The sequence below is a fragment of the Numida meleagris genome, chromosome 2, assembly GCF_002078875.1.
Source record: "Numida meleagris isolate 19003 breed g44 Domestic line chromosome 2, NumMel1.0, whole genome shotgun sequence".
NCBI lineage: Eukaryota > Metazoa > Chordata > Aves > Galliformes > Numididae > Numida > Numida meleagris.
Genome location: NC_034410.1, coordinates 26849722 through 26865860, shown reverse-complemented (window position 1 = coordinate 26865860; position 16139 = coordinate 26849722). Strand labels below are relative to the sequence as shown.

Sequence of the window (16139 nt, the reverse complement as noted above, 5' to 3'; positions counted from 1 at the left end):
AGGGGTATTTCTAGGAAACTTCCTAGTCCAATTTGTCCTTCTGATGATTATCCTTTATTGATAATTCAGGCCAGCAGCAATAAATTTGCCGAGAGAAGCCTGAGGATTATCAAAAAGGACTTCAGGGGACTGGGACGGTTAGCGGATGAAGTGGGTGTACAGGTTGTATTTTCCTCTATCCCTTCAGTGGCAGGGAAGGATACTGAAAGGAGCAGGAAAACACATCTCATAAATACATGGCTGAGAGGCTGGTGCAAATGCAAGAATTTATGTTTGTTGGTTTTTTTTACTTTTGGGCAGTTTACTCAGCACTTGGCCTGATGGCTGCAGATGGGTCTCACATGTTACAAAGGGGGAAACATCCTAGCCCAGGAGCTGGCAGGGCTTGTTGAGAGGGCTTTAAACAAAATACGAAGGGGGAAGGGGATAAAACCAGGCCCACTAGAGATAAGTCTAGGGGAATGACGATGGGACTGGGGGTGAGGCAAGGGGCTCAGCTGTAGTGCATCTACACCAATGTACACAGCATGGGCAACAAACAGGAGGAGCTGGAAGCCATTGTGCAGCAGACAAACTATGACTTAGTTGCCATTATGGAAACATGGTGGGAACACTCCCATGACCGAGCGTTGCATGGCTATAAGCTCTTCAGAAGGGACAGGCAAGGAAGGAGGGGTGGTGGCATGGCTCCCTATGCTGGGGAGTGCTTTGATGTTGTTGAACTTGAGGCTGAGAATGGTAAGGCTGAGTCTCTATGGGTAAGGATCAGGGGGAAGGCCAACAAGGTACACATTATGGTGGGGGTCTGTTATAGACTGCCTAACCAGGATGAAGATAGATGAGGTGTTCTATGAACAGCTGGCAGAAGTTGCATGATCACCAGCCCTTGTTCTCATAGGGGACTTCCATAATATATGTTGGGAATACAATGCAGCACAGAAGAAACAGTCTAGGAGGCTTCTAGAGTGTAAGGAAGATAACTTTCTGATGCAGCTGGTAAGAAAGCCTACCAGGGGAGGTGCCCCTCTAGACCTGCTGTTCACAAACAGAGAAAGACTGGTGAGAGATGTGAAGTTCTGGAGCTCACTTCAACAGAGTGACCACAAAATGGTAGAGTTCTCAATTCTTGGTGAAGTCAGGAGGGGGACAGCAAAACTGCTACTTTGGACTTCCAGAGGGCAGACTTTGAACTGTTCAATTTGCTGGTAGGGAGGGTCCCTTGAGATTCAGTCCTGAAGGGTAAAGGGGTCCAGGAAGGCTGGTCACTCTTCAAGAAGGAAGTCCTACAGATGCAGGAGCAGGCTATCTCCCCGTGCCACGGGATGAGCTGGCAGGGAAAAAAGGCCAGCATGGATGAACAGGGAGCTTTTCCTGAGGCTTCAGGAGAAAAAGAGAATCTTCCCCTGTGGAAGAAGGGACGGGCAACTTGAGGAGAGCATGAAGAAGTTGTTATAAAGAGCAGGGAGAAAATTAGTAAGGCAAAAGCCTATCTTGAACTCAACTTGGCTGTTGGGGTAAAAGAAAACAAAAAACTTTTTTATAAACATTAACAGTAAGAGGAGGGCTAAGGAGAATCTCCATCCTTTACTGGATGTGGTGCGGAATGTGACTACTGAGGATAAAGAAAATGCTGAGGTTCTCAGTGGCTTCCTTTTGGTTTTTAAAAGTCAGACCAGTTATCCTCAGGGTACTCTACCCCTTGAGCTGGAAGTCTTGGATGAGGAGCAAAATAATCTCCCCGTGATTCAGGTAGAAACTGTTAGAGACCTAGTAGTCCACCTGGACTGCCACAAGACACAAGTGTGCCCAGGTGGCCAAGAAGGCCAGTGGCATCCTGGCTTGTATCAGGAATGGTGTGGTGAGCAGGACTAGGGAAGTCATCCTCCCCCTCTACTTGGCACTGGTGAGGCCCCACCTTGAGTACCGTGTTCAGTTTTGGGCACCTCAATACAGAAAGGACACTGAGGTGCTGGAGCAGATCCAAAGAAGGGCAACAAGGCTGGTGAAGGACTGGTGAAGAACAATAGAAGAAAAAACCCTCAAAAACACTGTGATTGTAATTTAAACTATTTCAGATCCATTCCAGGATCTCCAAAGTAAATTCTGGCTTTACAGATAGGGTAAAATAGACTCTAATTCTCAGATATTTTATGGACTACTAAATCAAGACAGTCACTAGATGGAAATATAATCTTGAAGCATTTCATTGCAACATTCAATGCAAGATTGCTATAAAGATGCTGATTAATGCAAGACTTAAACTCACTTCAGAGAGCAATCAGGCCCTTCTGCTTTTCCAGCCTTTGCCTCCATTCCTGTGCTGTTTCTGCAGTACTTTGTGACAGCCATTTTATTTTCCTGCTTTTAAAGAATTTGTAATCTTAATGAAATGCACACACTCCTTCTGTTTTTTTCACTTGTTTTTATCATAATGATGGGAGATGAGCGATTTCCACTTCAAATCTTAAGTCAGTAATTAATGAACAGGACCAATTCCACAGCTTGAGACTAGGAAGAAATCAGTGATTTGAGACCTCCAGGAAGCATATCAGCATGATTTGTTTACTGGATCCTAGCAGTACCTAAAATCAAAAAACGATGTCAGCAGGGATCCTATATTAATGTTCTGTGTGCACGTATATATGTGTATACATATCCACGCATAAAAATGCACAAGACAAAAGTGAAAGTCTTTACTTTCAGTGCATCAGAACATTATTATTCTAGTATGCTGAATAATTTGGGTTAATTTGCTCGTTAGTTTTGCTTAGGGATTTAAAGGTAGGTGAGATATCAATACTTTGTGTAGCTAAAGTTTAACATTGATTAAATAGGACAATTCACCTCTTTCCCTGTATCCTTTTCCCTCAGCAGTTGGAAACTACCAAGTCTCTGTTGCTTCTACACAGGTTGTAGACAGAGCAAGCCATTAAAGGGACTTGTTACAGTATGTAGATCATCTTCATGCAATGAAAGCATGAAATTTCTTAATGTAGGGATTTCAAACAGAAGAAATAAACTGTGCTGTAAATTCTGCAGATTTCTGCTAAAATTGCCCTAGAGGGAACCCTTGTTATAGTACATCTGACAAAGGCGTGAGAGGCTTCTATCAAAGTCATATTTTGGCTGTATTTCTAAGCATACATTGGTAGGACAGCTTTTGCTATTCACCAGTAAGTTAAAGCAAATAGATTTCTTACTAGATATCTGCTGTGAAATGCATTTGAAACTGCATACACTGTTGAGCCAATAGCTAACCACCTTTAGTTAACATGATACTGGTGGACAAGATTATTTCAAGGTAAAAAAAATTAATTTGTATTTAATATTTACAATCCAATATTCTGAAAATACTGTTTTCTAGTCCAATAAGCAAAATAAATGCCTACCTTAATTTTCAAGAGATTCTTAACTATTTGCATTGGAAGACATATGCTGCTTGCAAAACACTCAAGAAAAAGGAATTCAGATACTAATATATTCTCCACAGCAGCAGTGACCTGATATTGACCTTGTAGAAAGGTAAGTTCTCTTTCACAAAAGTAACGCATCACAGAATATACAAGACTAGAAGTGTGCAAATGTGAAGAGTCCAGTAACTTTGAATCCATGTCTTCTGAAAATGTGTTACCACCTTGCCAAAAGACTCTTGCATAAACATTTTCTAGAAAAATGAAATTATATTCCTTTCCTCTCTAGAAAATAAATAAGCTCAAAATTTCTACAGTGCTACATCACATTGGAAAAAATATATATTTTCAAATATTCCTCTTTTGACATGAAAACAATAGCCTGTGTCAGTAATGGAATTTGAATATTCATTTTGTTTCCATATCTAGACTGCGGAATTTCTGGGAAATACTGATTTCTGATAGAACACTTGTTAGCTGAGTTAAGCTTTCTGCAGAGAAAATCAGTAGAAGCAATATTCAAGTTTAGTTTTTTCAGTTTAGTACACATTCTTCAATTGTCCTTCTGAGTATCTCTCTGAGGTCACATTATTATGAATTTATCTTTTCTATGGCATTTGTCTTTTTTTTTTCTGCCTGCTACTGTTTCAGGCCTAATCACTGAGCAGTGAAGACAATTTATAGCCAATAAAATCTCAATTATTTCTGAAATATATATATACTAGTTAGATTTCATTTTCTACAGATCATATTTGCCTAACATTTCCTTTCTCTTGTTTGTTCCCTGGGGCATCTTCAAATTAGTATGGTTCTGTATGGCTCTTCTCTTTGTAGTAGTAATATAACAATATTAATTTGTACTCTTCCTTTTGCTAATAATAAATTTTCAAAATCAGCATAGCCATGATTTTTGCTTTTGAGGCTTGTATTTCTCTAATTCCACATACTGCTTTTTTTTTTTTTTTTTGTATTAGATTGTGTTTGTTTAGTTCATATATTATGATATTATGCTATTTTATAACTAGGCATGACTACAAAGGAATTGGATTTTTCTGACAAAATAATTTATCTTCTCATTTATCGTTACTACATTTCTTGTTATTTTTTCTTTAAAGTTTCTTTTATTTTTGTTAAAAATCAGTTTGTACTCCCTTGCTGTTTGCTGCAAACTGAAAACAATGGTAATATAAAATATGTAAGTAGGCCTAAAAGTAAGGTCTTTCTTTTCAGGATTAAAAACGTGTGCGGGGAGACTTGGCAGCAAAGAGCTCAACAGACTCTGGTGGATCTTGTCTCTGTGAGGCCTCCGGAGTCAGGAGACAGGGCTAGGGTGTAAACAGAATGCTCTTTAGTGTGCACAGCTGGTGTGGTCACTTCTGGGACAGTTGGGCAACCCTTTGTTTGTTGTCTGCGTTGTTGTGAAGAACCTAGGGACAATTAACCGTGAGTGGATTTACTGCTTACGAGTGAAGGATATATGGGGTGTGTGTGGAACACAATGATGAGAACTTGCTATTCTGAACTTGCTATTCTGAAGACTGGCTATTCTGATGCTACACTGACTGGGGGAATTCTGTAATGGGACCAAGCGCCGACAAAAACGGTAAAAAGCTAGGGATGTGAGGAGTTGTGGTATTATCTAACCATATACTTCCTCCCTTTGCTGGAATGGCTGTGAGACCATTGAATCATGATTTGTACTACAGTGGTGAAAAAAAAAATGATACAGCAATGATTTAACTTTTTACTAGACTTATTCATCTCCCAGGGTCATAACTAGTAGAAGCTTATTGACCTGTCTTCTAGTCTGTGCTTCCTTGGATGACAAATCTTGATGCTGCAAAGGAAACTGAATCCCTTATTTTCAAAATAGTTTTCATCGATGTCTGTTTGTTGGTTCACCTGTAAAACTTTTCTCTTTAGTCCTCATGACAGCATCTGGCTCCAAAAGTTTTATTTGCTTCACCAAAAAAAAGAGTGATGTTTGGAAGACATTCAGCATTGCAACTGTACAGTAAGGAAACACAAAATCACTTCTAGTAAATGTGATTTAAGATATCCCCCCAAAAACATAAGGGTGTATCACTAAGGCTTGGAGAGAGTGAATAAAGATTGTTGAGGATGAAGAGTTAGGCAAAGACTAAACGATGTAAATGTTACAGCTTGTGCTTGATAACAAACAGTGGAGATTTCTGGCATATTCAAACCTTTCCAAGGTTGCTAGAAATGTTTGCTTTGCAGGAACATTTTCTACAGTCTTAACTCCTTTAAAGACAGTATTTTTTTCCCAGGATATTCTAAAAATGTTGTTGTTGATGTTCCTAACTAAGGGGCAGTAGAAGAACATAAGGGTCTAATAATGATGAGAATTGCTATCTGCATCATCGGAATTTGGTGTCAGATTCACTTAGGATCATCACATCTTTTCTATTTTCCCCAGAAGCCTAATGCATGGATAAGAATTTAAATGAGTTTTCAGATATCAGCAGGTCTCATCATGATAATCCCGTCACCTTGGCCAATGAGAAAGAAGCAAGGACATTTTCAGAGCTGTTTTTTTTGACTAGGCATTTCAAAGTTGCATTACAGAAGAAAAGCTACATCAAGGTGACTGAATAAATACATGAAAATATTAATAATCAACAGACTCTTATCTAAATTTGCAGATGGCCTAAGCAGGAAAATCAGGCAAAGCCAGACAGTAAGGGAGATTCTAGAATTGGAATTATCTGCTTCTTAACAAACTTATCGAAAGCTCATTTTTTAGTCATTTATTAATTAAATTGTTACTGGATACATATATCTGCACGGTACTTCTTTCAAAAAGAGCTGGAGAAGCTGTTAGGCTACCTCTTATCTTTCAAATAACGGTAGGCTTCTCATGTTTCTTTGTCCTGTTTATTTTCATTGGAATTATTACTTAATTCTACATACTGTGCAAAAACAGTAGAAGAAACATTTCCATGCTGCCCTGTGCAAATCTGAGACTGTTGTTTCCTGTCAGAAAGCAGAGAAATCCCAGCCTTGAGTAGGTGATTATTATCACTTGGCGAAGGACTTCATATAAAATGAAGTCATTTTGCACAATGCTGGATTCGAGCCAAGAGTTTAATAGTAGAGCTTCTAACTCTCTTGCCTTTCTCATTGGTGCTGGACTGTTCTCAGGCATATCTTTCTTGGATTTGACAAGAAATTATATCTTTAATCTGAGACATTCCTGGCAGTCACAGAAACCAGCACTTTTACATGGAAATTCAAGTTACAATTGGAACTGGTTTTTTGGCAAAACTATTCATGATACAATGTGATCAGCATAGCACCAGATGCAAGAACATAACATATCTCATTTCACAGAAGCTATTAGTTCTTTCCTTTATCTTTTATCCCCATAGCACAGCACATCTTCCATCTGCTCCGGCCGCTAGTGCAAAAACAGCACCAACACATCTTATTAGTTTGTCTTCTCCAGCCTTTTGAAATAAGCTGTAATCACCTATAAAATGTGAAAAGTCCAGACCTCACCCTGACTTCTCTTACAGACATCTGATTACAGCATTAAGCAGGACACAGTTCAGCAGTGATCAGAAATGCATTTCTCCCTTGATCCTTCTTTCAAGCATTACTTTCATGTTTGACATCAGATTCCCCACCCTGCATCTGGTATCTACAGCTCACTGCAACACTCAGACAATCTTCCTCCTAGCACAGCTGCTTCCCCCTGATCCACTTCCCCCTTCACTTTTTCATCTACCCTCAGCTCTGACTGGCATCTCTATGGCACTACACCTACCATCAGGCTTCCCCCACCTTTGCTATTTCTTGTGCCAAGCAGACAGGAATCAGGATGCTTTTGGATGCTCTGACAACTCTTTTTCTTATGTCTGGCTTTTATACAACAATATTTCTCTCCACCTTTTTTTCCCAAGTGTATTTATCTTATCTGATATTTCTTAGTCAAAGGAGTGACTGGACTGCATAAGAGCAGCACACGATTGATGCTTGGCTAACTCCTAACTACTAATACTCTAAAGTAATACAACCTTATTCAACAGTGCAATTAATTTATGGTTTTTGAGAGTTCTACATTGTTTTTGCATATTAGTTGTAGTCATAGGCAAAGTAAAAAGATCTTGGAAATTCCTGGTAATTTTTGTAATGTCATACATACTCTGAATATATAGAATATTCAGATAGCCTGTTTGAATTCAGGTTGTTAAAAATCTCTTATTCAAATAAAGTTGTATAGAAAAGCCAGTAAATGTTTTGACATTCATCAAGGATCTAAGGACAGTCATTTAATTCACAAAGATCCCTACAAAAGAAAAACATTTATAATTTACTTTACAGACAGAAGCTACATCAGAATTTAAAAGCTAAAGTTAAACATACAGAGAAGAAACAGGTATTATTTCCAGAGTACGCATGTTAAGAAAGAATGAATTTTCTCCAAGGACTTCATTCTAAGCCAGTCTCAGAAGAAAAGCCAGTACATCTCAAGTCAATGAACTGTATTTACTATAATTTTCTCATGAGGTGAGAAAGAATACAATTTCAAAACTGTTTATAACTGAATAGTCTTACCTGAAGAATAAAGAGAAGAGGATTTTTGTTGTGTTGGGTTTTTTGGTGCTTTTTTTTTTGATCAATTTTTTTTCAGTTGGTTGCGTTTAAAAGTACTCATTATTGCTTTGGGTTTTATTTTCAGATCTTTTGGTGTGTGAAGATGAATATGATTTCTTTTTTTTAAAAGCATACCTACTACCATTCTTATCCAGAATCATTGAATGGTTTTGGTTGGAAGAAACCTTTAAAGATCACCTAGCTCAGCCCATCTGCCATGGCCAGGAACATTATTCACTACATCAGGTTACTCAGAGCCCCCTCCAAACTGGCCCTGAACACTTCCAGAGACAGGACATCCTTAGCTCTGGGCAATCTGTTCCAGTGTCTAACCATGATCGCAGTAAATCATTTATTTCTTATATTTAATCGAAATACACTTTCTTTTAGTATTCATATTGCATTATGACAATATCCTTCTTTTCTACCTTAGATCTTTCAGCTTTTCTTTTTCACCTCTCAGATTCTTCAAATACCCACACATACACTTTCACTGAATACCTGTCAGGAATTTGCACTAATCGTCTATTCTGGGGACACAACCCCAAAACTCCACTGGCTTGCATTTTGACTGTCAGTGATGACAGTTTTCACTACTTACTTATTTGTTTCCTCCAGAATTATCTCCAGTCCTGAACACAATCTATACACACACACACACAAAAAAACAAATTTTCAATTCAAGCCTATGAAGTCTCAAACTCCTCTAAAGTCTTTGCTACTATGCTTTCCTCAGATGTCAGAAAAAAAATTGTAGATATTAGCTCATCTGCTTAATGATTATGAGACAAAAAAAAGAACCTACTCTGTTGCTTTGAATGCTAAAATAAATGCTTCAAATAATCTGTGATGTGTTGCTGAATAGTTAGATTCTGAAACTGATACTGTCTTATGACATCATGCCTACTATTCAGCGCACCTGAAGTCTTTGCTGTTAAAATGGAACTCTCATTTCATTTTATAACTGCAGCTCCTTCTTTCATTGGTTCTCTTTAGATCAGCGTGACAAAACTGATCACCCAGCAAATGTTCTCAGTTCTTTCCAAGATTACAAGTGAGATTTTAAAATCCATAAATCTATAATCAAACTGATAGGAAAATCACAGAATCTCAGATTATTCAAGAACTAAGGCATACTGTGATATAATGTTTACTGGCGGTGTCACAAAAACTCTATTTTTTTCTGTGTGCTCTTCTTTATATCTATTCTCCCACAGCCGCATATAATCAGACTCTCAATTAGAATCCAGTAGCCCTGGTAAAGGGATGCTACCTGAAGATCTGGCCACACATATTTTGAAATACCACAAATATCACACAAGTTCAGGAAATCTATAAGTTATGCATTCTTGTTTGAATTCTTCTTTTGATGTCATTTCTCCTCAATCCTGGAGCACTTTGACATAATGTTTTGCAGCACACTTTAAACATAATAATTAAACATTTCAGCATATATTCTGGGTGCAACACAGGGGAATTTGTGCTTCATTAGCTACAATATCACCTTAAAGATTGGTTGGATAAAGAGAAAACTATGCCCAGTGTGGTCAATTGAATGTTAAGTACTAGGGAGTAAAATATTCTGATTATAAGAAACTGTTCCCATTTTGAAAAGAACTATTGCTGTAAAGTTTTTAGGGGCTTGGGGGGTGTTTGCTTCAGAAAATTGTAATGCAATTTGAAGAAATCGAATGAGTTAAAATGTTAGATATGTTTTTGCCCTCAGCAGTTTCTTACCACTTTAACAATCTACGTCCTACACAAAGAAAAGCCACAGTATTTCAAAGACTTGGGAACTGCTGCAATGGTTATACAAGGCACTTCATTACAGAGCTCCTGAACATTATATAAACCAAGATGAAGTTCTCTGCCTGAGGTTACAGCGAATTCCTTGCTGTTTTCAGAAAGTCAACAGATATGCTTGACGTACAACTTGTATCTATATTAGAAAGGAAAAAAACCATGAAGATTTGTCCTGAGCCAAGCTATCATTCTGATAATCCTCTTCCCTCTGGTATGTAGACTTACATTCTTATAATATTCAATTTATTCTTATGTTCTGATGAGAGATTCAGTTTAGAAAGCTGAAGAAATTAAATGTACCTGGTTTTCTGTTTTTCTGAATATGTAACATTTTTCTAGCTAAAACGTTGCCCAGGTATAGTCTGAGGTTTGGAGCTATTTGGCAGAGATTTCCAAATATCATCTCAGCTACAAAAAGGACATCAGCCCTGGAGGAGAGACTTTAAAGAAAAACAGTTAGCTTTGCAGAAGAGAACAGTACTGTTTTGCTGTGAATCACACTGGATTCTAGGTCAAGATTTTAAACAGCATCTAATTCAGAGGTAGGAGGAAAAAGGTTTCTTTTTAGGAAGTTATGTAGAACAAAAAACATCCAGAAATAAAGATAGGCCTAAGCTAGCAGCAGTTTCAAGGTGATAGGGTTAGTGAGTTCGGGCTACCCTTGCCAAAACTCAGCAAAAACAGCCATTCACTTACTGTGCTCAAAGAGCAGAGAGGAAAATATTCTGAGCACACTGAACTTACTGAAAATCCACAGTACCTCCAGACTTTCCTGAAGTCTACCACTGACTCACTGTTTAGTAGATCTGCAGGCAGCAGCTCTCCAGAGATCACAGCTGAATGGTAAAGATCCACACAGGCAAAGTTCTCAGGAACTTAAAGGGGATATACCTTTTAGATATTTCCCCTCTCTAGAGATATATTCTGTAGTGATATTGTCTCTGGATAGGATTATAGATTCCATGATGGCAGACTACAAAATTATTAAATTTCACCTTGACTGTGAAAATCAGACAGTGCTTCTTGTTTACTGTGTCATTTTGGAGAACATTTGCCCTGCTGACCATACAGCATCAATGGTATAGCAATGACCAAACAAAACTAAGCAAAGTTTACACTCTTGTGATTTAGTCAATGTACTGTTCAGCTATACCTCACTGCTGAGACTGGATTCATTTTACCTAATTTTTCAATTAACATTTCATACTGTAAAGCACACTTATTCCTAACAGGAAGAGAATTCACTTCTTTGACAGCAGTGTAGTGTTGTGGACTCTTTCTAAACAGCAAACAAATTCATACAAATGTCGGTATCGTAAGCATGAAATTGTAATGAGCCAAATATAGATAAGGCAGATGGTGTTAGTCAAATAACTTTGGACATGAATTATGGCATAAACTTAACAGCAACATGATAGTTCTTATTATCTTTTTCTTTCCCAGATTACTGTTGCAACTTCCAGACTGTTTTGGAGAATTGTAACTGTCATATGCCTTTCCCCTCCAACTGGATGCTGTTTGAGAGAGCACAAAAAAACATCAGGGAACATGCTCCTCATTAAACAGTATGAACAATTTGGTTGCAGAGCAAGTCCACAGAGTAAGTACTTTGGCTTGTTCAGTATAGCAGCAAAGGTAGTCTTTCAATGCTAAATTAGGTGTTGAAGTGCTTAACATTAATTACCTAGTCTATGCTCCTCCTATTAACTATCCTCCATATTTATCCTCCATTTGGTCTGTCTTTCTGTCCAGTTAATGGAGATTAAATTAATTGTTCAGTATATACTTTTTCTCCCTAAACCTACAAATGTGCAAAAAGCTAAATATTGTGTTATTTTACAATGAAACAGATTTTCAAAGAAAACATCAAAAATAATACAACTTATTTTTTGTAATCACATAGAAGAAAATACCTGCCCTGATTAATTTTAATATAACATTAAATAAAAGTAGTTAATAAAAAGCCTTTTCATCAGTAGAATTTCATCAAATTGTCTTTCAAAGGAGGTTAAGATCACTACATGCCATGTTAAGAGACGTCAAGAAGCTCGCCTTAATTCATCTAGTAGCTAGTGTGCAATATAAGGACAGAGTTCACCTCCTTGACGAAGCAGACCAAAAGCCTGATCATTAAGTAATACTGCTTCTGTTTTGCACCAACAAATTATGACTTGTTACAACCACAGTCACAACAAATTTTCTTCTCCTATCACTATCTACCCCCGAAAAAAGTTTCACTCCTAGTTATAAGCTCCCCTCAAGTACTGGAATGCCACAATGAAGTCTCCCCGCAGCCTTCTCTTCTCCAATCTGAACAAGCCCAGCTCTGAGCCTTTCTTCATAGGAGAGGTGCTCCAACCCCCTGATCATCTTGATGTCTTGATGCCCCTCCTCTGGACTTGGACTCTATTTGGTCTTGGCAATATACATTGTGAACTCTGTTTAATATTTCCTGAAAAGTTATAGAACTGAAACCTTCTGGGTGAGGGAGGGAAATGCCACAAGGCAAAGATATAATTCTTGTAAATGGTTAAAATGATAATGTTGGCTTACAAACCTTAAGATTGAAAGTAAACAAAATATTCTAAGGAGGTTAAATAACCAAAAAAGCTTCTCCGACTATTCCTATAATGTGCAGAGCACTGTTTTCATTACCTCCAACTTGGCCAACAATAGCATTCTTTGTCTGTTAAGGCAGCATCATAAAGAAATGCAAATTTGAGGACACAGGATGCTACTGTCCAGGCCTGAAGGACACCCACAGAGGAAGATCAGGAAACATAGCTAGGATACTAATGTAAAGAAGAACATGCCAGAGATTTAAAATAAATAAATAAATCAATATAGAAGAAGAAATAAAACATCCCTTGAAAGAAAACATAAGGGTATCAGATTTAGTGAACAACTGCACCAGTCAGAAAACAATTGGAGGAAAGCATGGCTCAAACTGTATTTCCTATTATACAAGAACAGGTGCAATTATAAATAAACAGAACTTTTCCCCATAGTGCTTAAAACATCTGTGGGGTTTTTTTTTGTCACAAACCCAAAGAAAGTAAATAGACCCATTTTAAATTCAATACATAGATCTTACTTTACAGCACTAAAAACATGCAGTTTCTTTCAAAATCATGAGTGTAAGACATCACAGATACAAATTTCACTATGCTTTCTCAAAAATAGATTAGACCACAAGTAGTGAGGTTAAAAAAAGCATTTTTTCCACAGCTTTTAATGGTACACAGTTTTCGTAATAATAAACTATACTTGTGAATAATTGCTCCATCATTCTTGGTTTTTTTTGTTGTTGTTGATTTTTTTGCTTGTTTGTTTTTCAGGAGTTCAAATTCTCCCCCTCTAAAGAACCTCCAACTCAGATTGAAATAGATCAAGAAATGTGAATGCTTTTGCAGGTAGAACATGAAGATATTTGTACAGATTGGTGATGAAACAACCCAAAGTGTCTCAAAGTACATATGTAGGAAAGCTGCTCTTAGACACAGAGCATACATACTGAACAGGCGCTTAACAAAAAAGGGAAATTATGTCCAGATGGAAACTTTATATAATTTTTGAATTGTTCTGTTCCATCCTGCAAAATATTACGAGGCAGTCTACTACTGGACAAACCAAACAAAGCTATCTTTAATTTACTCCTGGATCAGAAAGCTACTACAAAGCAGAAGATACATAGTTTCTGTAGTAGCTTAACACCAATGACTTTTTTGGTGCTTAGCTCTTCATCCAGCCTAGAGGCAAGAAAATCTCCTTGATTTCTCTGGTCCATCCATTGATAGCTGATTATCATAGAATCATTTGAATGGAAGGGAACTTTAAAGGTCATCTAGTCTAACTCCCCTGCAATGAACAGGGGCTTCTGAAGCTAGATCAGATGCTCAGAGCCCCATCCAGCCTGGCCTTGAACATCTCCACGGATGGGCATCCATTACCCTCTGAGCAACCTGTTCCAGTGCTTCACCACTCTCATCATAAAAAGTTTTCTCATATACCCAATCTAGATCTCCTCTCTTTTAGTTTGAAACCATTTCCCCTTGTCCTATCACTACAGACCCTGTTAAAAAGTCTGTCCTTTTTGTTGCCCACTTTAGATACAGAAATTCTGCTATCAGGTCACTCTGGAGCCTTCTCTTCTGCAGGCCAAACAGCCTCAGCTCTCTCAGCCTGTTCTCGTACCTCATAGAAGAGGTATTCCATCCCTTGGATCTCCATTTTTGTGGCTGTCCTCTGAATGTGCCATCGAAGGTCTGTGTCTCTCCTGTACTGGGGACTCCACATCTGGACACTATACTCCAGGGGAGGTCTCACCAGCACAGAGCAGAGGGACATGATCACCATTCTCACCCTGCTGGCCATGCTTCTTTTGATACAACCCAGGATACAGTTTGCTTTCAGTTAGCTGTTATCTATGTTATTCTTCACCTTAAGTTCATACCTGCTATTTTACTGCTCAGGTCTCTATAATTCCTATTTGAAAGTCTCATTGTGCACTGCAAGAGATGACAGGACACTTAACTAGCAGAGCTGAGGATTCTGCTAAGCATTTGCACTTGAGAGATGGAGGCTGTCTTTTCTGAGTTCTTATACATTTGTGAAGTCTACACCAAAACAGTTGTGTTGATTTTTACAGATATCAGGATGCTGGTGATAAGACCCTGGTATGCTCAATTTCATATTCCCATATTATCAAGCTACATATATACTGAGATACTGAGATGTAGTGACTTCAGATTGACTGGAGAGACAGTCCAGAGAAAAGCTAACCAGCAATACTTTGTCTCTCTGTATATCCATGCTGGTACTAATTATTAACAAATCTCTATTTGTTGCAGCCCTAATTATACTCATACGTTTACTTGCCATTGGCAACTTAAGCAGACCTGATATAAACAACTGGAAAAGAATTCTACAACAACCCCAGGATACAGCATTCATTATCAAGTGTTAATGCAGTGGTGTTCTTGCAGTGCATACTCTTACAATCAATATTATGCAATTATTCTGACTTGTTTTTCTCCATTAAAACTCAATCTGATGTGGATGTTTCAAGTATTCTGGCAGTAGATTTAGTAGATGGTCTCAATTTTTCCTCTCTTTTTTTTTCTTTTTGATAAAGGCATTACGCAGATTTCTCAGTGGATGTCTTTGGTCCCTTTCATCCTTTTGTACTTTTAAGTTGCTTGAGTTAGTGACTATGAGCTTAAGCATGTAGGCTCTTGTAGCAGCGTAATCTTCACAGACGTCTACTATGATCTAAACAGTAACTAACAGGAAAATAGCATTGAACTGAAACATTCTGCTGTTTTTCAGCAGAAGTGGGAGGACTGAGTAATAAACTGATTTACAAGAAGAAAGTATCAGAAAACAGTGACAGTGAAGCAAATATAAAGGCCTTCAAAAGAAATGAACAAGTTATCTCGAAAACCTAAGAGATGCTCAGCTGTTGGTTGTCATACAAGATTTAAGTAGAGTTATGATAGTTTTACATATTTTTTAAGGATAACACAAGCAGTATGCCACAAGCTCAGGAAAAGCTGTTATTTCTTTTCTTGATATTGCTAAAAATAAGTATAATGAACTCTTTGCATTATAAAACTCTTAGAATACAAAGTAATGTGTGTATAGAAATCACAACCTACCTACAGAACGGTTAAAAAATAATTAAATTCTCACCATATTAAGGCAAAAATATCTTCATGTAGACATTGAGGAAAGATACATTTGGAGAAGACATTTGTAATTATTTCATTATAATCTTTGCTTTTTATTGCATTCTGTTACTGTTCAGTGAGAGATCTAACTTTTCACAGCCTCCTAATTCCTGTGTTACACTTTGCCATTCTTAGTAATCCAAACACAGACATTCATGTTTGTATTGTTAATACACAGGAGTATAGAAATACTGAAGAGTCTTGCTAGACTCCACAGCGTGGTAACAAGACACTACAAGACAGTAGAACAATTTTACTGACTTGGTAATAAAATTGTAACGTCTCCTTAGAGCCTGAAGGTGAGATTGACATCTACAGCCTTGATCTCTTCCCTCTAAACTGCTGTCCAATTTCTGAAGTCAGTATATAAGGTAGAGGGCTTGAGTGATGGTCAAACACACAAATTTTTAAAAAGAAATAAAGGTCATGAGCACCCAAATGTTCAGCTTATGCAATAACAATTTTGAGCACATGTAAATAGTTAGGTAAACCAAATTACAACCACGTGTTTTCAGGGTCCTGTGCAATTGAGTATGAAGGCTTATGAATATTGTTATTTGATTAGAAATATAGGTAA

The 16139-nt window shown here is 37.7% G+C and overlaps 1 long non-coding RNA gene across 4 annotated transcripts in view; it reads left to right on the top strand.

The window, feature by feature from the left end:
• LOC110394621 overlaps nt 1-16139 on the top strand; it is a 30225-nt gene that overhangs the window by 830 nt on the left and 13256 nt on the right. For 2 of the 4 annotated variants that reach the window (XR_002435754.1, XR_002435751.1), the window contains exons 2-5: nt 9935-10044; nt 10173-10375; nt 11277-11433; nt 13172-13246. This is a non-coding gene — a long non-coding RNA (uncharacterized LOC110394621). The remainder of the gene's footprint in view (nt 1-9934; nt 10045-10172; nt 10376-11276; nt 11434-13171; nt 13247-16139) is intronic. The other 2 variants (XR_002435753.1, XR_002435752.1) reach the window with 2 other exon arrangements.